At 38.0% G+C, this 23463-nt stretch overlaps 1 long non-coding RNA gene across 1 annotated transcript in view; it reads right to left on the reverse strand.

Moving 5' to 3' along the window:
* Window positions 1–441: 441 nt before the first annotated feature.
* Window positions 442–23463, reverse strand: part of LOC148936334 (uncharacterized) — a 77566-nt gene continuing 54544 nt past the window's right edge. Inside the window, exon 2 of the long non-coding RNA XR_016139583.1 lies at window positions 442–4259. This is a non-coding gene — a long non-coding RNA (uncharacterized LOC148936334). The remainder of the gene's footprint in view (window positions 4260–23463) is intronic.

Genomic DNA, 23463 nt, shown 5'->3' on the forward strand with positions numbered 1-23463 from the left:
GGAGTACCAATCGGCGGAGTGTGCCCCTCGCACTCGCTGCTTTTACGCACGCTGCCCGGCGTCTTACGCGTGGCTTACAATCAGTCCGCGATATGCATTTGAATTTTTTCTACGGTACGGTTTACGAGTACATACGATTTCCACGTTCCGTTTCGTCTTTCCGCCCGCCTTCCTCTTGTCGCTTCGCGCGCCGAGAACAATGCCGCCGAGATCCTGACGCCGATAAATTGATTTTTACGCGACATATGTAGCTTTCTTTCCAGCCTTCCTTTTTTTTCTCTCTTCGCGATCCTTTATCCGCCCGTTTCATATGCACGCGCGGTCTTATCTTCTTCTCGCCGTGGCGCTGAGGCGTGAAACCGCGGATGAAGTTACGTCACATTTACATCAAAAATTAGCAAAGCTAATTTTCAGCCATTTTTTTTTTTTTTTTTTAGTGTACGAATAATACAGTGCATAACGTAGAAATGTGCTCGAGGAAAGGTATTGATACAAAGAAAATATGCATATGTAATACGATACGTAACAATTAAAAAAGAGGAGAAAGAAGAGTTAAATATAAATTATCTTAAATTTATAAATTATAAAAAGGACAAGCTTAAAAAATCTGAGCTGTTTTAAAAAAATATGATACAGTATGTTTGTGCACTGGTATAAATAAAAGCAGGAAATGTATACGTATATGAAATACGTTCATTCATTCAATATTATTTATGTCGCAGTAACATGATCTAAGAAAATAATTATGTATTTCGGCTTTATTTTCAAATGGATTCAATTATCAAAATATATTTATAGATCTTATATAAGATCTAAAAATATAAAAAATTATAGAAACTATTGATAGCTTCGTATCAAGAGGTATAAACAAGTTATTATTATTTGTTTATATCTCTTAATTTGAACTCTCTCTGCAACGGAATCATTCTTTCTTGTCGAGGTCACAAATAAATTATTAAAAATCACCTTTTATGCTAACCGAAATCGGTTAGCACAATGTTGATGCTCATGATCAGAACATTTATATTTATAAGATCTATATCGTGCAGGATATCACTGGGGGTCTAACATCGGCTTACTCTTTGACCTACGTGAATATATAATGCATCCGTTCAAAACTTATACGTTCTATTTTTATCATAGATAATATCGCTGTTTATCAAAACAAGCGACGGGCCGAATGTATAATGGCCCCATGATAAGAGCGGAATGCAAAATATAAACGACACACGTCTCACACACATCTCTACTTACTGATACGGTTGTTGTTTTGCATAAAATGATCGATTTCATTTTGATAACGACTTAAAATCTCTTAAATATTTATACAGACAATAATTAATACTGTTAAAGTGTTCATCATCGTGATTATGATATTTTGCAATCTCATTTGGATTTACGTCGGATTTAGCGTTGAGCGTTTAATAACCTGTGATTATCAATAAAGTGGATACAAAATCTGATTCTACCTCCGTTATGCGAGCAAGCTTTTACATACCTATCCCCCTTAAAAAAAAAAGAAAAAGGATGGAAGTTGTTGACGTAGCTGGTCGGCTTTCAATCTCTCTCTTTTTTTTTTTTTTTTTTTTACATCGGAGACCGCCTTGTCGACATTCACATATTGCGATATTATGGATTCAACGCAATGCATATGGTTGTCATTCGCCCGCATCTTCTCATGGGGATGTATAATATCTACTCCTGAATACATACATATACGAATAGGCGGATACACATGCATTTGAATGCGTTAATATATAAGCGTACGTCAACGTACACGTGCGCATGTTATGGGTACGTGAGCACTCATATAGGGGTCAGTATATACATTTCTATCTCTCCATCGGCATGTGTGGGAGACACATTCGGCATTTTAATTCGCTGTAAATTCATTTTATTGATTGTGAAATAATACACAGAAAACTGGTTGGCAGCGACACGTCTGAAGGCAAATAATGAAGGCACCCACGCGCGTGCATTTTAATTTATTAAAATTATTTTTCTAATATACATGTGTTTCATTTACATATATATTATTATTTGCAATTAGGTCGATGCGATTTATACGAGACGGGAATAAAATAAAATTAAAATTACAATAGTAAACATAAAAGTGCACAATATTATGTAAAACGTTTTATCAGTTTGATAAATTGACGAACGCGTGATTCTTTCGATATATTCCGTTTCAAAATAATCATTTCCGACGCATAAAATTAAATCTTGCCAAAAGATTTTTCTTTCACGAAATGTCGAATGATTAGTACTCTTTCAAAGTTGTTAACTATCCGTGCACTTGTCAGTCAAGCTGCGAAAAAGAATGTGCGAAATGCGTGAAAGAATGTCGACTACTAACTTCTAATGCTTCTCTAATACCTCGCAGCGTCGTCGTCGTCGTCGTCGTCGTCGTCGTCGTCTTTGGTAAACCAGATGTGAATTGTAAGTCAACGTCGCCCATCGCGTAACAGCTGTTGGCTGTACCGCCGTTTCCACAGGACACTCGATATATTTCATGGACGACACGAATTAGGAAGCGGCGCACTAACGTGACCATCAATTACTATTAGCATTACGTATTTTTGGAAAGTCACATATGGTCGACAGAGGGTGACATCATCTTTCTTTCCTAACCTTGCCTCTCTATCGCTATATTCTAATACACTTTTGCGCCAAGCAAATACGATATGCGAAGTATCATTGCGTTATTAGTCACGATACCCGTATAATATTTCCTATACATATGCATCGTGACACCAGTAGCACGTTAAAGTCGGTGCGTGCCTACTTTTGTAATTATATACAGATGTCACAATGCCTTTATGCGCAATTTACACATATTATTTTCTATAAATATGCTAAAAATGATTACGAAAACAAGTGCTTTGTTCTGTCAGTATCAATGGTTTATCATATATGTTTTACGCTATTAGGCGTTCTAGAAAAATATTGGCGTGTTAATAATTTTTAAATATTAATATGATAATATTTAAACAAAATTTTTCTCTTTTTAGATAATAAACAATCTGGCGCGAGTTTGCCAAGCAATAAATCTAGAAGAAGAAAGATTAATTAGATAAATACATAAAAAGTTAAATTAATAGCGATATAATGTATAAAAATGACAAGTTTAATATTCTTGGAAGATATTCTTGTGCTCTTCCAAGAATATAAAATTTGTCATTTTTATGTATTATATAATTGCTGTTAATGTAATGTATCTTGTGTGCCCGTTTTTTTTTTTTAATCTCTCTTTCTCTCTTTAAACATTTAAGAATCCGTAAAAATTATTATCTAAAATAATTATCTACGTCAATTAATCCTCTCTCTCCATTATTTTATTTCGGAAAATATTTTAGTGAAAATTTGTTCGCATGTGTTTACTTATATTGAAATTTCTATTTCATTGAATTTGGGACGTCAGGACGCGATAACAGGACAGAGATATCGGGGGGGGGGAGGGGGGGGCGGATGAGGAAAGCAGAAGATTTAAATGTTGCTCTGGCCAAGTTCATGACAATTATCGTCCCTCGCTCACGTGCCTCCGTGATAAATCTCTTCGGAAGTTGGCACTTCCGTACCGAAGGCGGAAACGTCGTGTCGACGTGCTGTCAAAATACGGAGGCAGTCCCGCCACGTGCAACCCCCGACCTTCGCGCCCTTTCCTGCATTCATAACTGCACTCCACGGACGGACCCCGTTCCGCCTTTGTATACACGCGCATAACCCGCGTCGCACACGCACGCGTTGTGAGACACGCGTGCCATAGTCATACGAATATTACATCGAGGACAATAACAAGAGTACTGGAGACCGCCCTCCGTAAAGATACATTATTCTTATTCCGACGGTGACGCGCAATTTCGAACTCAGCGAAAACGCCAGCGATTAAATTAATTACATCGTCGATGATACATTGGTCAATTAATGTTTTCTTAATACGTAAATAATTTTTATCCTAAATTCTTTTGAGAAATTTGTAACATTTTAATGTTAAAGAAAGAAAAAGAAAGAACTCAATATTTCTGCATTTTTGATTTTCCCTTTGGCGACGATGCATACGCATTGCAACTCAATAAGTTTCTATTCTCATGGTCAACTCGTTTGGCACGGGTTCCTCTTGTAGAAAGCATCAGTGACGTCCGCTACTTCCGATTGCTTCTTCTTTTAATGCGGCGTAAATCGCAGCTCGTTGACACCGGAACCTCCGCCTTAATTACCCCTTCGATCCACGTACGGTCGAGCGGACCCGTCGGTTCAATCTGAAAAATGTTCGATACTGCATTTCGCGCTTTAATGGAGGTAAAAAACGGTCGTGTTGTAAAAAAAAAAAAAAAAAAAAGAGGAAGAAAAAATACACTCGGATACGTGTACGCTGGAACAGCGTAAATTCAATCCCGGAAAATTTCACGCTGCTAACTACGACAAAATGATCCAACAGTGACATCTGTGTCAATAAGGCGAATCCTCCCGGGGATTGCGCAAGGCCGGAGAATTCGAGGGTCCGCGAACGCGATTATCCTCATTCAATCATCGATTTTATTTGGTTAATAAAACGATTATCCCGCTTCCCGCACTCTACGAGTCTATCTCTCGCTGAAACCGTTGCACGGCGTACCCTCCGGGAGCGTTCGACCAAAAATGTAATTTACATCCCTTTATGTCGCGAGATTGAAATATTTGCGAATTAATCCGCGCGACAGGATTATCACCGGCCATTATACGCGACCCTGCTCTTTGTCTCTCCAGTTGACGCTCTCCATATCTTTATCTCTATCCCTTCCTCTCCCCCCCCCCTCCTACCGCTCCCTTCACTCTCTGTCATCTCTTTTTTTTCCTCTCTTTCGTCTTCCGCGAATCTCCCGGAGTCCGCCGTCCGCCTTTCTCTTCCTCTCGGCCTGCCGCCCGAGGCAGGCCTCTCATCCTAATGATTCCCCTTTATTCAATTCAAAAATATCAGTGCTACCCCATTTTACGGAAGATTGGATTCAATTATGAATGTCAAGCGCGCGGGTAGACCCTTTTACCATCTCCTTCTTAGCCCCTCGCCATTGGTGACGCAACGTGCCAACATGTGGAAATCTAACGACGATTGTTCTGGAATTCCGCAATATACATATTTAAGAGGTGCGACCTATAAATTTAGGACGTATAAAATATCAAGTTGACGAAGATACTCTTGTTACTCTTCTTTTCATAATTATTTCTATTTTTTTTTTTTTTTTTACATAAATGAGTGATGTTAGAAGTTCTTGGAAGATATGAAAAATGTGTATTTAGTCACATTGCGTAAGTTCAGTTCACACATCAGTTTAATCCAGCGATTAGAATTAAATCCACGACGCGGCGAGATAGTTAAACGATCGCGGACCAAAATCGTCAGGCGACGGGGATGGCGGTCCGAAAGAGGGATGACGATGACGATATAACTCCGACCAAGGGTTGCTCAAGAAGAGCCGGGACATAATGTTGAGTCCCGGGCTGTTAAACCGGCATACAATAATCTGCGCAGCGCCAATCCCGACGGCAGCATTCAATTAATTCTCCGGCAAAATTTGTCGCTCGTATTAAATCTCGCTGGATTAAAGGCAATCTCGCTTCCGCCCTCCCTTCTCCGTCCCTTTCCCACGCTTCAACCTATCTCCTTCATCTGAAAATCTCTCTATCTCTCACCAGTCGATTCCGTAACGGCCTTATACAGCCTCTCCTTTGCTCATACTTCTAGCCCATCATCCAGCACCGTTCTCTCTCGCAGAGTTTACGATATCTTTAAGGTCTTGCGCAGCCAAGACAGATTGTAGTTTCAATTAAGAAACCAGCGTCACATCGACTTTGTCTTCCTCGGAGCATTGGCTGGCACGATAATGATGAGTAATGAAAATTGCTGCAGTTATTACATAATACAAAATAATTTATTTGATATTGTCAATTATCGAGATTAAAATTTAAAAAATGTTGAGCTTCCTATCCCTAAAGAGAAATGATTCATATTAATCACTTTAATAATATTATTACTTATTTGTATTTGATGTTTGTCAAGTAATAAAAAATTCAAATAATAAGCGATAAAATTGATAAAGTTTCAGCTCTTACCAAAAATCGAAAAATTTAAAGTTGGCTTATTTTAAAGAGTAAATTTCAGCGAACACAAAATTCGATACATTGAAATTGTCGTAAAGAGGTGAACTGACATGTTCACTTATTGCACAGGGTGCGTTTAGTCAGCGATACGGGTGAGTGTAAATAAGGTAACCCATGACCGAGGGTTCATCACCCTTCCCCTCCACCCCCCGCCGAATACATCAGGGTCGCGACCCTGGGTTATTCAGGATCGGCTGGTAATACAAAGTACAGACGAGGTGCAAGGGCGAGAAAGATTTTAGTAGTAATAAAAGATAATAGAGGACGAAAAAATAATAGAGGATGATACAACAATTATTAATAATAATCTTATGAGAAGAATGTAGTAATTTTTTAATTTTCTCATACGTGTATTGTAAATTTTTCTAATAAAAATCTAAATGATTCATTGGAATATCTATAATTAAAATAAATATGTATATGAAACACTACATACGTTCTATAACGCAAATTTATTAGTTTTAATAAAATCAAACGAGTCATGCGAATATTCTTAAAGATGGACGAACGAAGAATTCAGGGGGGAACGCACAGTCCATTAGCGAGATTGCTTGTACCGTATTCTCGTAGATGGTGCACGAATAATATCTTATCCCGGAGATTCCTGAAGAATGGATTTCATTTGGGGAAGGAATTAAATTTTAATTTATACTGCAGAAGAGAGAGGGTGCCTCTTATTTTATCTTTACCTTTTGCCATCCAATGTGTGTATAAATAAAGTATACTCGATGTAATTAATTAGAGTATGATGTAATGTAATTAATTTTTAATGATATTAATTATTTCTCGTATATGTGCGCGCGCGCGCGCGCGCGCGCGTGCGCGTCGACAAAATATATATTTTATATACAACATTTCTTATATATGCGTTGTAGAACATTTTAATTTCCTCGACAAAAACCTTATAGGTCATCTCCAAATTATTCATTTAGCATTTAATAATTTTTATTTTTTTCGATATTATTTATCGATATTATTTAATTATATTTTTTCTCCTAATGAAATAAAACAGGAATATAATATTTAATCAATAATCATCTCGTTAGTTTGAGAACTGAAGATTATCGTTACGTAATACAATAATAGGGCTTCAATGGTGGAAGGTGATAATTAGACGGAGTAACAGGATGCTTTAATATTCGTCGAGAGAGAGAGAGAGAGAGAGAGAGAGAGAGAGAGAGAGAGAGAGAGAGAGAGAGAGTAATCTTATATCTCCAAAAACTAATAACAGACTGCCTTGCTATGATTATAACTATGGATCAATAATACCTCACAGTTTTCATTCTAATATCTAACAAATTATGTTACATAATAAATTTAGGATAAATATGATTTAAAATATCAAGTATGATTGTAAATAATGAACAAATATATTTTAAATAAATTTGATTTTGTTTCCACGTTAAATAATGAGCAAACTTTTATTAAGGAAGAGAATTTATTCTTATTAAAAGATTGGAAAGCAAAGAGAACTTATCAAACTACGCACTTTGCGTAGTTACATATATATATATATATATGTATATGTGTACATAAATGTGCGTAACGTAAAGCATCCAGCTTCGGAGTGGTTTCAAGATTGCATCGGGAGTTCGCATCTTATTACTCCCGTCATTTCCAATGTACACACACAGGTTATTGCCAGAGTATCGGATGAATGGAATTGCGATATCCTTTGCGTGGATTGGAGAGAATCTAGGCACGAATCTAATTGGCAGGAGGATTACCGATCGATGTCGGTATCTCTCCTGAAATTGTATTCGGATCACCTGCCCAGGGAAGATTGAGGGAGCTTTTGGAAGGGGAATTCTATGCGCATCGCAACACGGCGCTTTCACTGTAGTCTCCTTCCAACCAAGTGATTAGAAGTTATTACATCCGTTTCTCACTAACTTGTTTCTTATAAATAACGAGATATATACGAGAAATAATTACCTATAATTTTTAATACTACGTGTATTTTTATCGATTTGTTAAATATTAATTTGGCCGAATAAGTACATAAATATTATCTTGAATATTGAATACTTGATAATTTATGATCTTGATCTTGAATCTCGATAATTTATTTCGAATATAAGTTGTATCACATAAAGTGCTTTTGAATATTAACTATAATGTAGTATAAAAACATGATATAGTGTAAACTTTCTTATTCCGAAAAGAAGCGGAAGGTTTAGAAAATAATATAATTCCCCAATTGTAGGTATTAAAATTAAACTATTTCTACGTAATTACTCTCGATTTACACTTCGTTAAGTTTCATTCCAGTAGTGCTCACAATATCGGCGTTCAGTTACGTTCCAATTACGATGCCGTAATTTAAATTCGCTTCACCGTGGCAACGCGTTTGGCGTGAATTGCGTAAATATTAATTTCACGGGCGGGCATAAATAATTGTAAATCGTTTTTGCGCGGAGAAGTTGTCGTAATAAATGTCGCGGGCCGGGCTCACAATGTGTAAAGTGTTGGGTGTAAAGTTAGCCTTGGCCGTGTCCATCCGTGAGGCACGCTGCAAGTCCGGGAAGGTTATAACGGCGCCATAACCGTATACATTCGACGACAATAATCGTTTTATGGTGGTCAGCAATATCGGCGGGTCGCACTGCCGCGGAAATTGATATCCTCCACCTACAACAGGCGCTAAAGTTATAGCGAGTGCGAACCGGTGCGACGCGACGCGACGCGACGCGACGCAACGCGACGAGACGCGACGCGACGCGACGCGGCGCGGTGCGGCGCGACGCGGCCGAAACCCGGCGGTGTGTCCGATTGAAAAAAAGTTCAATTTGCTGCGTGCCTCGTAACACGACTGAACGTACGGGATTTTTCGCCGGTTCTTTTGACACCTTCGAATAATCATAATCCTAGATTCGAAATACGACGAAACACGACGGTTTTATTAAATTTGTAAAGTAGTCATTATTACACTGTGAAACTTGTAATAATTTTATGTTTCTCTTCTTATCTTTATTTTCATTTTTTTCATTTTTTTAAGACCAAACTATTTTTTTCGTTTATTTATTTTTAATAATTTTTATCTTGTCGATAACTAAAAATATTTGGGAATATCAGGTAAACAGTTTATTCATATCTACAAAATATATTTCTTTACGTAGTTACATTTTTAACGGAAAAAAAATAGGGGAGGAATATTACGCTACTAACAGCAGCGAATGAATCGTGACAATACAACATAATTTTATATTTCTCTTTTTTTTTTCTCTTTTTATCTTTTTATTTTTATCTTTCGAATGATCGAATTATTATTTTTCTCACATTTATTTTGAATAATTTCTATTTCAATAAACTAAAAAAAATATTTAAAATTATTAGATAAACGATTTACTCGTAATCTATAAATATATTTTTCTAGTTATTTTTTTTTAAAGAAAGAAAAATACAAAAGAATTTCAAGAATACCGCGCTACTAACAGCAGCGAATAAATCGCGACGATACAACGCGGGTACGCGGGAAAAGCTGATGGAAATCGCATGAACAGGAAAGAAAGCGAATGCAGCTGCGCCATGTTCCTCATCGGAATTGGCTCTCCTATTAATTCTTAAACAATGCGTCATCGGCGCAGCCGAGATAGTCGCGATTGTCCGGCTTGGCGCGGCGCAGCGCGGCACGTCGCGGCCGCTCAGCATCGGCCCCGAATCTCCGCCACCCTCCCCCCTCCCCCCCCCCTCTGTCGAACCGCCACTCTCGTCATTGCCCATTCAGTCCCACCCGGGAAGCAGCCGCAACCCGCACTGGAAGGTCGAAATTGGAAATAAAACGGCAGCAATAGGGCGGCGGCGACCGCGTGGACGAATGCCCAATTCTATCCGGCAGAGCCGCTCTCTGTACCTCGTCACACAGGAACGCATATAGACCCCGATGGACGATGTGTACGATTTTCCATCACGACCTGTGCCCGGTGGCTGGCAGAACTGAAGGCGAAGAGAGAAAGGGGAGCGCGTGACCGGATGAGAAGGGGCGGGAGGGGGAGGGGGGGGAGTGTGAGGAGGTGAGGGCAGAGAGCGCGGCTCGGCTGGCAGGCGAGAAACGAGCAAGTCACGAGGTCCACGCGTTCGAGTCTGACTGGGATTCGGACTGTGGACTGGTTACGCATAGCCCATCTGCCGGTGGCACGAGGGGGAGGGGGAGGGTACGCGACGCGAGCGGTAGCGCGCGAGAGAGCGCGGCCCGAGGGGGGTATTCCGGTTGTGTCGATGGATGCCGAAAAGAGTGCGAGTGCGTGGGAGGAGAGGGAGGGGGGAGGGAGAGGGTGGTTTTTTTCCAATCAAGCAACCTGCTGAATTTGTTTTTTCCCCGAAACGTCGCTGCCGTTTCAAAGTTATTGATTGCCATCGGGAAGGTGGAACCGATGGGATGGGAGGGGAGCCGAATTGAGCGGGGGAGGAAGGAGGGCGGGAGGGTGGCTTGAAAGGGGACAGGCGGGTACGAAACGCGCGGTGGTATGAGGGGGCAGGACGTTTCGGTATATAGAGAAGATAGGTACGAGCAGCACTGTCGCTCGTTTCGTTCCGTTTCGTTTCGTTTCGCCTCGTCCCCGTTTCGGTACGTTACGTTACGTTTGCTCGGCCGTGCATCTCCTCGCGCAATATAGGGGCGGAATAATAATTACGAGAGGAAAAGAGAGAAAGAGAGAGGGAGATGGTGGCGGGCCAGTGTCAATGATTGCCGATGGTTTCGACCGGCGAAAGAATAAAACGTCGCCGGCATAGATGAAAGGGTGTGCTAGAATTGCAACGGCAAATCAAACGTGACGATCAAAAGTTGATGATTAGAAAGTTGATGTCGACCGAACTAAGAATAATTATCCTATCGATATATTTAAAAAGTTATACTGGTCAATACACGAACGATTAATTTTTTTAAATGCTCCGATTCGAATGCTATTGTTCGACCTTTTTATTTTGTTTGTTTCTTTTACCAATTGCAACGGCAAGTTAAACGATCAAAAATTAAGGATGTCGACCGAACTGAGGATAATTATTCCATCAATGTATTTAAAAAATTATACTTGTCGATACATAAATGATCAATCTTTTAGAAAATTTTAATCGTTAATAGTTTCTTTTTTTTATCTGTTTGTTTTTTTATTAGTTTGAAAATTGATTTTCCTTCAATTAAAGGAAAGGATTTTTTTTCTTGTCAAATATTACAGATATTGCAACATGTTATCAGAATTGCTTAAATAAGATCTACTTGATGTTAATTGAAAAATGTTTTTAATTAAATGTTCTTTTTTATCCAACGTTTTTATACAACATCAATATTATAATCTATCTTATTGTGAATCGTTTAATGCTCGCGTAAACGAGTAATTTTTTCGCGAAAGATTTGTTCGCAATTACAAATATCAATTCGTGTCACTTTTCTCGTTTCGAAGACGAGACAGTTTTTGCGAGCTCTGTGCAAGGAAACAATTGAAAATTACCGACAATCTCTTTGCATCCATAACGAGAACGGCTTCCTCATAAGGAGCCCACCATTAACGATCGACGCCATATGAGGTATGAGGTATACACGAAGCTCTATAAATTTATTGCCGCTCCATTTTTGTCATCTTTTATTTATCTTTTATTTATCTTGATAAAATTCCATTTTTTAACTGACTAATATGATTTAATTTTTTATGACGACGACTACAAATGCACACAACGATAACTTTACAGCGAAGCGTGATATTCATTTGCCATTATTCGAAAGAGACAAATATACTCTTACGTGCAAGTAAAGCGATTCCAAAATATCAAATTAATATCATGAAAATTTATGACCTTTCCGAAATTAATCAATTTGTGCAAACTGCTCATTTCCCCATGATCAAACGCTAGATTCGAGATGAAGCGGTCCACTCGAACTCCGTTTTGGATAATTGACTACATATAGTATATGTATATATCTACATGTACATATGATTTTATTTACATCATACCAGAATTAAATTCTAAAATGAATCATATCTCATTCATAAAAAATGATATATACTGACTACATCTGTAATGATTTTTTTTCCGAGATATCGAGAACTTTACAAAGAGTTTTTTGGCGGCCGAGTTTTTTTGGAAAAATGAAATGTCAAATTTTTAAGTGGTCGACGAAGAAAAATTTCGCAAGCCATTAACATCCGAAACTTCCGAGGTCCAGCCATTTCAAGGTTAAATTCGCGTCAGGGGCCAATGGCAAAGGAGGATACGCGACATTCTTCCAGCGCGTTGCATTGCGACGTAATATACAGTCAGTCGGCTTTCTTCAACGACAAAGGCTCACCGGGAACTGACAAAGGCGTACGGGGCGACCGGCATATTAGGATGGTATGCGGAGCTCTCGGTGGCTCTCGTTCTTCTCGTATATATAATAATGCAACGGAGCCGCAAAGGCGAACCTGCTCAGCTCAACTGGGCCCCTTCAGCCCTTGCGTCACCAGATGTCATCACAGGGACCAACGCTGATTTACATCGTACGGGCCCCGCGTAGGAATCCGCAAGCGGGAGCCCCACCGCTGCGACTTTATACATAAAATATGCGGCCGTCATATCGTTATGTCCTCTCCTCAACGGCATAACTATGACTATTTGTGGAGCATGTGAAACTCGACAAAGGAAGCCGCAGGACTTTGCCTTTCCATTCAGCTTTCGGCTTAGTCTCTTCCCCCTCTTCCCACATAGCGAACGTGAAAATTGCGTTAGGAGGACAGAAAATAAATTTCGCGAGCATCATAAATACAACATTGTTCACAGCATTTTTACTGATACAATAACGAAATATTTTTCCACTGTACATAATAAGTAATTAGATATAGATATAATTAAACGCTTTTTCAATAACTTGTTAAATAAATAATATTATGAAGAGAATAGTCTAAATCATTTTACAAAAAATATTAGATTTATTGTATAAAAGTTATATTTAATTCTTAAACAACGATTTTGATGAAGGTAACAGTATTTAGGAAGATTTATATGACACTGACTTTTGCGACTTTTGATCGGAAGACTTGATTAGAAGACAGTCTCTCGATTGACGTTCCACTCGATTTCGGGAATTTCGTCGGGTAATCGGTTTTCATTGGACCGAATTAATTTATTACGGTCTAATCGGCCAAGGTTACGGGTACAACGGACGCGGCGAGTTTCCAGCAATCGAGATAAACAATTGATTTATCGGTGAAAAAAGACAGGCGCTTACACGCTACGTAATACCGCGGAACACAATTTTGTTTTCCGCCGGCGCAAATAAAACTGTCATGGCGCGAGTGCTATGGCGATAAAGACACCTTCGTAATACTGAAAACCACTAATATCCTTTGTCGCGCTCGGCAGCCGCGTTATTTCACAGAGCGTTTCGATTTAACGCACAAATGGCTCTCTGTACGGCCACAGTGTGCCTACAGAGCCAGTCGGATCCGGTATCCCGGTCCTTTGATATCCATCGATGAAACGATTTATCTCTGTCCGCGCGTACTTTCAATCCGAGCGGGACACCTCTCCATCGGGATATCCAGGATGCGGGGTACACCTAACCATGAAGGGGAACCACTACCATGGGGCACTCGACATTTCTGCATCTAACCGAGCGTCGCGACTCGTTTTACGGAATTGCTCGTTTCCGTTGATCATTGAAATCGTTTTTGCCGAACTTGCAACAATTCGATTTTATCAATAAATCTTCAAACGTAAACTTCATCCGAAATAAACATCTGAAATGTCAGCGTTGCGCACACCGTGTGTGTGTGTGTGTGTGTGTGTGTGTGTGTGTGTGTGTGTGTGTGTGTGTGTGTGTGTGTGTCTGCTGTGTCTTGAGCTGTGTGTTGTAAATTCTTTCTCTCTCTCGAATTTTGTATACTACTCTACATTGTAAGTATTTCAATAAATATATAATTCATGATTATAGAATTAAATATATAAATGGCATTTTTTCGAAATAACATGAGCTGATAGGTATAGATATTTGCAAAATATCGTGATCCTGATTGAGATATAATTGTTTTAAGATATCGTTTTAATTCTGTTATATATTTACTCTTAAGTATAATTTATAATTCTTTCAGAATTCTGAATTATTTTCGTATCTTTTCGCGGAGATAATTTTAAAAATATTAAATTTAAAATACTTTTTCAATTAATAGAAATATGTATATATTATTTTCGCACTCATCGTTACCTTATGTAATCTTCACATATTATATTACTCTGTTTAAAAAAATAATGAAAATAAATTTTATTTTAACGCGATATTTATATAATTAAAGGACAATTCAGAGATTTGAGAATCGAAATCAAGTAAGTAGGTTTATAAATATAGAGTTTTTCGGTTCAAAAAGATGATGAATTCAATTTAAACTTATATTTGTGTATTTTATATAGGAAACTCCACTCGAATCCACTAATCACTGTGTGTGCACTTGGCTAAATAGAAATTAAATTTACCTAAAGATTTCCAACTTTTGTTAAAGATTCGAGATATCTATGAAAGAAGAATACGTTTTTTTGGAAAACGAGTCCTTTTTCTCGTATTGTTTTATATTCTATACAAATGCCAGCAATTTAATTACAACAATATAATTAACAAGCGTCTCTTTTGATCATCGGCGTAAAGCACGTAAAAAATTGCGCATCAATAGTTATTTATCTTCTCGAATCAGTGCTTGTTATGGCCCTATGTGCACGACTTCCGACAGAAACCGGAGTGCCGCAGTTGGCACGAGAGACAACATGCCATATCGGAAACACCTGTTAGTACTTCAGCAAGTCAACCTATTCGGCTATAAACGTATCACAACCGAACGAATTGAAAAGAGAAGGGGTCAAAGGGAGGGGGGGGGGACAGAAAAGTCAAATGCCGGGAATTAAAAGTGCGTTGCCATATTATAATCGTATTATGGCGAGCTCGAGCCAGCCGCTTCGATGATGACAAAAACGAATGCCGCCATGCTGCAAATATATTCGAACACCTACGATCTAATTCGACTACTCATATATACAGGTGAATGAATTATTCGATTTCCGAAAGTTTTACATTGAATTGAATAGAAAATTATATGTATATATATGTATATATATGTATATATATATATGTATATGATATATATATATATATATATATATATATATATATATATATATCTATGTGTGTATGTATTTATATGTATGTTCCTTAATTATACTTAACGACGTGATAATCTTGATTTAAACGTAGATGATTGTGTTTTTTTTTTACATGTCATTACTACATAATGTCAAAGTGCTACTAAATAATTTAGGATTTTGCATTGAATAAACGTTCGATTATAATATCCCAAAAACTGACTTTAGAATAAAAGGCTAAATTATCGTTAAATTATCTTTATTACGAATAGTTTTTTTTTTTTACGAGTGATCTGATATCAAAATATAACATTTTTTAAATTATTTGTTCACTCAACAATATAAAAAATATATTGGATGCAGCATAAATAATAAATAATAAAAGTAGAAAAAAAAATCTTGCAAAATATTGATAACAACGAGAGAGAGAGAGAGAGAGAGAGAGAGGGAGGGAGGGAGAGAGAGAGAGAGAGAGAGAGAGAGAGAGAGAGAGAGAGAGAGAGAGAGAGAGAGAGAGAGAGAGAGAGAGAGAGAGAGAGAGAGAGAGAGAGAGAGAGAGAGAGAGAGAGAGAGAGAGAGAGAGAGAGAGAGAGAGAGATGCGTATTGAGGACGAATGACGACACTCCGGGAGTTTCTTGTTGATAATGAGGTTGACAAGGAAAGGTATAAGGGCGAATGAGATAGCGCGGAGAAAAACGAAGGAGACACGATCGCGAGGACGGATTCCTAACTTGCGACAGAAGGAGGTACCAACGGCATCGCAGGCCGGGGATAGACGTCGTCGCGAAGTGCAAAGTGTAACAAATCCAGCTTTCACCCGAGGCAGACAGGGAGACAATTTATGTGGCTCGTGTTTCGTTTTGTTCTAAGGCCGATCTCGGGATGCTACTGCAACGAAGAGTCAGTCTACTTGCCCGTGCCTATTCCTCGCCTGCTTATTTCTATGGAAGTGAAACCCCATGGATGTGGTATGACGGTGAATATTCATCTTTTTCTTTACATATAGCCGTCACATATAGCATATCACATCGCATGTCACGAACAAGAAAGTTGAAATGATTCGTTTTAGTAAGTCTTTTGTATATTGTGTGAAAGTAAAAAAATGAAACGAGAAGAGAACATCTTCCTTTTCTTTCGAGAAAAAAAAACTCTAAATATATTAATAGCTATCACTTGGAAAAGAAGAATAAATCATCGATCATAATGATTAATATGTTCTATGGAGGTTAATGGCATATTTATGGCATATTTATATATAAATATAATTTTAGATAATTTCAAGATTGGATTTAAAAAAAAAAAAACTATATATCACAAGATGAGCAAGCGTTATTATTGCAGGAAAAAAATTATGATACGTCAATTATGTAAAATATTTTATTAAAGCAGTAATATTGCTGCGGACAAAGGCGGTCGTCAAAAAAGACGGATACCTGCGCCAGCGCAAACAGGTTTTCACCACCATGGTAATAGCGCCCCGTTAATTGGTATTTATTATAATTGGTGCTCATACTTGCTCGTAGCGTAAGATAAGACGGCACGGATAGACAACGCCGAAACCATCGACTTTCGGGACAGAGACTCCGTTGATAATGATTATAACGAGTTAGGGGGGTCTCCCATTAACATAGTAAATGCCTGGTCTTCGAAAACGATGTCCAGTCGTGGGAATTCTTAAAGAAGTCCAGGAAAGAGATCTCAGGACCGATTCTTCACGCCCAGGTAGGTGCCAACCCTTCGCGGAGGCTTAGGGAGGTGGTTGCCTCGGGATCTAAACTATGGCAAGGAAGGGCGTGATTTGACATTCTGGTCGAGGGTGCTATAACTCACCGCGTTAGCCCACCTGGAAAATCAACTGAATGCTAGTAAGACCGTTGACAATATTCAATTTAAAAACATGAACTTGTAAATCGATGCTCGGTTATTTTTCTCGATAGACCATTGTATGTTTATACACACGAGACATTTTGTTTTGTTATTCTATACCACAATTCTCATATTTTTAGCTATCTATGACAAGAATTTATAGAAAATAAAACAACGAGAAAATTCATGGTCAAACTGGCATATGAATTGCGAATTATAAATCTGAAAATAATTCTTCTTTATATTCTTTATTTCTTTCTTAATATTATTTTGTATATTTATGAAAAGTTTTGTACATAAATATTTTTTAACATACATAATTTATATTTTTAAAACACAAATTAAATAAAATGCATATCGCAAGAAATTACGTAATAGAAATTTCAAAAATACTAAAAAAAAAAATAAATGGACAAAATAGGAAGAAAGAAACAAAGAAGAGAAACATATGAAAAAAATAAGAAATAATAAAAGTAACAACAAAAAGGAAAAAACATAAATTGCACCGTAAAATAATGACTATTCTTCAATTCTGAATTGACTATTTTCGTGTTGTAGATTATATATAATTTATGATTGCATAAAAGAATGTAAAGAATTATCCAGCTGAGAAGAGAAAGTGTACAGATTACATATAACAATACTAGTCAATAATACTAGTAAACAATATTCATGTCATTGTAAGAACTTTCTTTATAGAGTATACAAAGTGAAAGCTAATTAATAACAATATTCAAATATTATAATAATGGTAATTTATAGTCTTGGCATTTTTTTATGCGATTTGAAGTAAAAATATATATAAATCCTTTTAACTCCGTGAAAAAAATTTATATTTATGTTTTTCATTTATATTAATGAAAATTTTGTAAAGGACGGCAGTAAATTCAAAAGTCCAGACGTTCTCCATAGTATTTGCAAAGAAACTACTATAGTAATATGCTTTATTCAGAAGTATTCTCTCTCTCTCTCTCTCTCTCTCTTTCTCTCTCAAAGAAGAGCACAAGCTCGCAGCCGCTCGCCCATTCCATGCGCTCCGACTCTTTTTCAATGAATACCGAAACTTTGCCTGAATATTCACCACCGCCGCCGTGTGATATTAGTTATACTTAATTCAGGCTACCGTGCCGATGTGAGAATCTCGAGGTGGTGGAGTATACCGGGTCGGACGGTAAATCAACGAGAGATATATCTCTTCAAAAGAGGCTCTCTCTCTCTCTCTTTCTCTCCCCCCCCTCTCTCGCCCCCCCCCTCCCACTCCCTCTCTCTCGGATCCGGTGGCCAGCTTCAAACGGCGGCGCGCGATCTCTACCACCGCTCGCGCAGCTTTTATTTGAGATCCATCGCGCGCGCAGAAACTTATATTTTCATTAAGCTTTCAGGTCGGATGAGCCCTGTGAAACAGTTTCAGCTGTGCCTCGAGGGCCCTGTGCCGTCTCGTCTATCTCTTTCTCTCTCTCTCTCTCTCTCTCTCTCTCTCTCTCTCTCTCTCTCTCTCTCTCTCTCTTTATTTCTCTTTACCTATGCGAGCTCTTTCCATTCGACGCCCACACGCGTGCAGCTGCTCCGCGGTCTCGCGTAACGCCACGACGTGCATGTGCCTACGAAATTCTTTTATTCCAATTTGCACCTTTCTAAAGCCCGACGCGAGGCGCTTCTGCGCGCGCGATTAAGTGAAAGAGAGAGAAAGAAAGAACCGATTTTCACCGGCCGGATGGACTCGGTGGTTCATGACGCGTAAATCTAATTTGTAAGTGTACGCCTTGTGATTGCCAGGTATCTCCCTTTGAATCTGCCTCTTTCGATTTGTCGGGTAGATATAGAGTAGCTATGGTTTGACGTAATATAATGCCGCGGCCTGCTGTGTAATCGCCGACCTATGAACGCGTTGTAAAGGTTGTGGGAGGCTTGAGAGAGTTTCGTATAGATCAGTGAAACCGAGTTATAAAGTAAGCATTTAGATTCTTCATGTAATTGCAGATATAATATTGACGATATTTTTTTAAAAACAGATATACGTTGAAAAAAATGGTGGCCAAAAATTTAGCCATAACGAAATTTAGACACGAAAAATAAATAAATTAGCAATTGCGATAACGCATATGTTTTGTATTTAATTAATATAGATGATAAAGATAAAATTTTTATCTAAACCATTTGTCAAATTTAGCAAGAAAATCTTTCTCTGGCACCTAGTCAGATGATAGCCAATCCTATAAATTTCTTATAAAAGTCACGTAATTTGATTATGATGAGACTTAAATTTTCCCGCATATATTGTTAAAACGTTATTGCTATAAATCATATGAGAGATAATATTTTGGTAGATATAAAAAAAACAGCGATACATTTTAATTGTAATATTTAAAATTCCAGGTAGATCAATGAAAAATTTTTTTTTACTGTATCGCAATTCTTTTTCTTTTCCAATTTTTTTATGAAAATTTACAATGCAGCTCTCAAGATTGAATTCCTTTTTTGAATTTTACAAATTTTATTGAAAAAGCCACGCATATAGATAATAACAACGGAATAGAGTAATTTTAAATGCGCTCTAATAATACCCTTAGAAATTGGATGATATAAGAAGTTTACGTTAAGATAAATGATAATGCGTGGTTTATACGAAAATACAAACGCATGCATACGTATAGACACCATATAGAGTATGCATCTATCCGTCTCTGCCGCTTGTGTGTTATAAACTAACACCGAAGTTAAATGAATTCGAAATGATCGATAAACTTTATCATTGATCAATTAAACTTTGTACCGTGTGAGTGACGGGCGTTGAGATAGACGCAAGAGGGTGGCAGGTGGATGTGGAAGGGGTGGTTTATTTAATGAACGCTAAATGCGGTGTCCCTGCCAGTCGGCGTCGTCGTTCCATAAGATGGCGACGCGACGACAAGAAGGTGTGTAGCGCATCTCATCAGCGTTTTTCTTGCTGTCTTGCATTTGCAAAGTTTAAACTGCCGTGTGATTTGTATTCCGCGATTTGTATTTCTCACACTCTCTGTTAAAGCCTAACTGAATCCGACCACATTTTGATTAAGAACATCGACTCCCACTTCAATCAAAAAACTCCTCCTCCAACAGTCATTAGAATGTAAAATGCACAAAACACCTTTGTTATGGAATATAATATTTATATATCGAATCCTGCAACAAGGGAATAATTAAACGTGCGAGTCATGTTCTCGATAGTTCTCCAGACATTCAATTAGAATATTCAATAAACCAGATATTCAATATAACTCGCATGACAAGTCCCTCATTTAAATCAACTGCCGACAGAATCAATACAATCGAAACGTTTCACAAACCTATAATAACATTTGGTTGAAACGCTATTAACGAGCGAGAATTTGCCTAATGGTTTTAATAGATCCGTAAGTCATACAAGTGCACGCAACTCGAAACAGCCAATTGTAACGCTATGAGTTTAAATTGCATTCACATTCAGACGCGTATCGAAATGTATGATACGCGTTTGCTAAATTATACTTAATTATACTTTAAATCTTAAAATAAATAGCCAATATCACTTTTTGTCAAATAATTATTTCTTTTATTTCTTATTAATATCCAGAAAGCATTGTCAATACTGTTTTCGAAGCGTGTTTATAAAAAAGTGTCAATGTACGTCATTGTATACCATATTTTACACATGCGCGCGCGCGCGCGCGCGCACGCACACACACACACACACACACACACACAAAATATATATATATATATATTAAAAAATAGATAATAAATGTATAATAATATAATAAATTATATTAATGTGTATTAATATAAATATATATTAATCGTGTTTCAATGCACGGCCGCAATGCGGAAACGTACCGTCAAGAACACAGCAATTTGAGCGGGAAATATACATAGAAGCATTGCATATGCGATACAGTTGCATAAATGTTCGCCAAACACGCGGTGGATAGATGGTGGAAATTCGCCACTTGTTTGCACGGGGCTGTCGTGGTAGGTCTTGGTAGGCCTCGATAGAGATGTAAACTCGAATTAGGCCTGACTACCAACGTGCGAGCTTTTCCCTTGCGTGCGCTCAAGCGATATTCCGTGCCCTATCCAAACTTGCGGCGAAACCGCGCTTAACACGCGCATATATCGCACGTAACCTCCTCTCCTGTTATTCTCCGTTATTCTCTCGCCTACACGCTACGATTCCATGTGTTTGTGAAAAGTAGAGGTCTAGCTATTGGCATTAACAGAAATGTCGAAAATATTTTAGAAACGAATCATCTTCTTCCAAATCTTCCACGTCTTTTCTTCGTATAAATAGAAATTTCAGATACTTAAAATCTTTCAGGTACTTATTAGGCAGGGGATATCTCTTTTTATCTTCAAGAGAGGTTGTTTTAGCTAATGTTCGTCCATTTATCATCTATTATTTCTTTCAATCATCTTAAAACTTTGCCGAACGATAAAAGTAAAAACGCAACGGATTTTTGTGATAAAGAATGGGAAAGCAGGGTGCTTCTTGACAAGGGTGCATCTTGACAAAACAATTTCCATGCTTTTTAAAAAAGTGTCGTATCTATTGTAAAAATATAACATTTGTGTAAAAATATACGTTTATTATATATTCATGATTCTATGAAATCGAAATGTTGCTGTGTATTATACACATTGATATAAATTTCACTCTAGTGCAAACAAAAGACATTGCCCACAGTTTCTTAAATTTTCTTCTTCAAAAATGTATGTACATATTACAGATCCAAGAAATAATTTTTAAGGCTTTCTTTTGTCGCATGTCAAAACGAAACCGGACTTCAAAGTACCGGACACATCTAGGAAAGAGAAAATGCAAAAAAAGGAATATAAAAAAACATATAGAAAAAAATGTTCATAAAAAATTACCTATTAATCCTTTAAGTTATCATCGAAGTTTATCGTAGCGGCCATTTCGTTTATTTGCATGTTTTATTTATATATATATGCAAATATCGCGATCTGTTCTGAAGTTACTTGCAATTTACGCCAAAATGTAAAATAAACGAGAGAGTGCGACACGCCGCGGGAAAGGAAAACGCGAGGCCGAGGAGAAAAGGGATTTCTAATTGTCACACGAGCGCCACACCGTCCTCCAAACACCGTCCCGCATTCGCCGCTCTCCCTCGTACCCCGAAAATAAATATGTCGGCCGGATCGTATCTCCGCGGTCGTACGATATTATTCCCGATGTTTGAACGCACCCGTGCAATTATATGCATTTTATTGGAGGAGGCGTTGGGGAGCACTTCGGTGCGCGTAATCGCTCGATCTGCTTCGCCATTCGGCCGGTTCGCACACCACGACCGCTTCTTCGACCACTCGCTGCAGAAAAAGGGATCGAAGGAAAGAGAAGATGGTGGATCACGGAGGGGAGAGCGCGACGGATAAATGAAACAGACGCGTGAGCACAACCGGAAAAATAACGAACAAGGTGTAAATTCGGGAAAAAAAAAACGGGATAAAGTCCCGACGATTTAACGATCTAGATCTAGATGGACTGAGAGTAGATCATATCGCTAATAAAACCCCTTTTGCCTGCTGTAATTGTCAAATAGTAAAAATAAAATTTTTTAATTTCTACCATTTAACTATAAACTTAAATTTTTTTCCCACATTTATATTTAATGTCATGTTCAATGTTACAAAATAAATATTTATTATATATCACAAAAATATTTACATCATTAATTATTTCCTTATAACATCACCATTTCATTACAAATAAATACTAAATAAAATAATTAATTTATAAACCACAACTAACTATAATAAAAATAAAAATACCTATAATTGTCATTAATTAGAGACACACTTCAAAGCGGGACGTTTAAGAATCTCAATTAACGGAACTGCAGATGAAATTTATTACTGTCAACACCTCCCCGCGATACTCGTAATTGCGTAAAGTGACGTGGCGGTGATTAAGATTCGTTATTTCCTCACCGAAGTCATTTGCGATATTCCAATATGTTGGATTTTTTTTCTTCTCTTTTCTTTTTTTTTTTATCACCCGTTTTTCAACGCAGGCTTTTATCAGATAGGAATTTATATTTTCAAAATTACACGTGTTCTCGCGCGCGAGAAATTCCGTGATCTCGAGGGGAGGAGAGGTGCTGGGGTGGAGAGGACACCTGTACAGGTGTGCGAGGCCACGGTTTTCTCGGCCGCGTTCACGTGCACGCGTGCACGCGTGCACGTGTAACAGCCCCGCGATGCGTGTCTGCGTGGCGAGCGGGGCCTCGTATAATATCCGAGAGGCGTTAGGGCGTCCGATGGTACCGGTGTCGGTATGTCGCCCGGGCGTGGGCGTGCGTTTTATATTCATCGCGAAGGTA

This window comes from Pogonomyrmex barbatus, unplaced genomic scaffold, assembly GCF_055798465.1.
Source record: "Pogonomyrmex barbatus isolate J1 unplaced genomic scaffold, ASM5579846v1 scaffold23, whole genome shotgun sequence".
NCBI classification, from domain to species: Eukaryota; Metazoa; Arthropoda; class Insecta; order Hymenoptera; family Formicidae; genus Pogonomyrmex; species Pogonomyrmex barbatus.